The sequence below is a fragment of the Etheostoma spectabile genome, chromosome 12 (assembly GCF_008692095.1).
Source record: "Etheostoma spectabile isolate EspeVRDwgs_2016 chromosome 12, UIUC_Espe_1.0, whole genome shotgun sequence".
In the NCBI taxonomy this organism is placed as follows: domain Eukaryota; kingdom Metazoa; phylum Chordata; class Actinopteri; order Perciformes; family Percidae; genus Etheostoma; species Etheostoma spectabile.
In genome coordinates, this window is record NC_045744.1 from 29,344,622 (window position 1) to 29,346,785 (window position 2,164).

Genomic DNA, 2,164 nt, shown 5'->3' on the forward strand with positions numbered 1-2,164 from the left:
CAAAGTTTACTTAACCCTAAAACTGTCACAACAGCAAAACGTAATGCAACACACGACAACAACTAATTGCATCTAATCATTTGAATTTTATTACCACATGAAACCAGTAATTACCATACGTAAGTTATGATAACTTTAAGTACAAGAATATCACCTTAATTGATGCAGCTTTAACAATGTCAAAATGGTCAAAATGAACCATGTTTTTAATGCTTTTTATCAACCTGTGAAGTAATTCCAAAAACTCAATGCCCCTCATTTATGAAATGTGAAAAAAATGCGATCTAAAACCGGTGTAGGAAGGGCGTAATGTACGCCGATTCCTACGCAAAGCTCGGCATTTATCAATTTGAACGTCGGCGTAGGCTGCGAAAAAGGACACGCGCTCTACCTCACAGGTGTTGCCTGGTTCTGACTCACAAAAAAAACAGCAAGTAAAATAAAATATAAAAAAACACTGCAAAACTCTGCTACCGTGAGTTTATTTAAATAATGGTACACCTACAGGTAGGAATATGAGAATGCTTTATATTATACTATGCTTTGCTATATATTACTATTAGGAGTATAGTAGGTGGGGGAGACATGGGATAGTTTTTGACTCAGCTCCTACAACTTGCAGAATGTTTGTGGTGGGACACTCAAATTTTGACATAAAGTACCCTCATTTGTCTACAACAAATAGCAACGTTGTTAACTTCTCCAACTATATCACGGAATTCATTATTTGATGTCAAATGCAAGGAGATCCATTGGTACCGTCTACCCCACTACCAGGGTATGTTGGAACACAACCTGGGGTGCATGTGCCAATACTAGAGCATCTTCCTGTGCTTCACTAAGAACAAAAAGAACTCATCACTTATGACTAAATGAAGAACAGTAACAGTGGTATGGATTTAACATATAGTAAAACAACAAACATGCACACTTTGTCTTAACCCTCGTGTTTTCTTCGAGTCAAATTTGACTCGTTTTCAAAGTTTTTTTTTATATCTGAAATAAAGGAAGTCATAATACGGGTGAAAAATTTTGAAAAAAGCGGTAAAATCGATGAAAAAAAAATACAAAATACAAAAAACTTCATAAAAAAACTGTAAAAAGCATAAAAAACGTTGAGATAAGGGGAAGAATGTTTTTCATGGGGAAGACAACACAAGGGTTAAATGATAAAACATGAACTTGAGCGTGTGTATCTGTGTGTTATCCGTCTAATCTGAGTTATCAGAGTCACAGTGGTGACAGATGTTTGTGGAATTTCCAGGGGTGCAGTTTTCGTGGGCCCAGAACTTGCAATTTCCAAAGGGCTCAAAAAAATCCTCATCATCTGAGCTGTCCAAACCATCATGCTTGTTCTTCTTGAATCTCTTTTTAGCTGTCTTTGTCACTGCATTATTTTGTTTGCGCTTCCTCTTTCCAAATATGACCTTTTTCACATTGTTCTTACTACTCCTCTTCCAATGTAAATGTAAATGGACTGTATTTATTAAGGATGAGCGAGTACAGCATTATCTGTATCTGTAGCTGTTTACCACATGAATTATCTGTATCCGGATCCGTACTCGGAGTGGGCGGGGCCTAAACCGGAAGTGGTCAGATTTAACCCGGAAGTGTGTCAGGCTCTCTTGAAATGTGCGGGGCTTTAACCGGTATGTTATTTAAGCATGCAATTGATATGGGTTGATCAGAACTTACATTTATTGCTGATTAGAAAACTATTTACGGGCTTCCGGTTCCGACATGTAGAGAGAGGACGCACACGCGAAGGCTCCCAGCTTGCTTTTTGTTACTTTCCTATTTAAATAATATTTCTCAGAGCATTTTGGTATAACTAACGCTGCTCGACCTAGTTTAGTCAACTCCGCATAAGATGAGCAAACCTAAAAGCAATAAATCGGCCAACAAAGTAGAAACTCCGGCTACACGTGCTGCTACGAGTGCGGCGGGCAAGCTAGCACCTTTCGCAGCTAACTCTCCGACACCAACTATGACTTCTGCAGCTCCCGAGACACCAGCAGTTGTGGCTATGGACCAACTGTCTGCAGAATTCGCAAAACAGAGAACCTCACTAAAGGAAGATGTGTCTTACTTGATCCAAGAGGCTATTAAACCACTACAGACTTCAATGGACTCACTACAATCAACGATGAACTCTTTCCAGGGC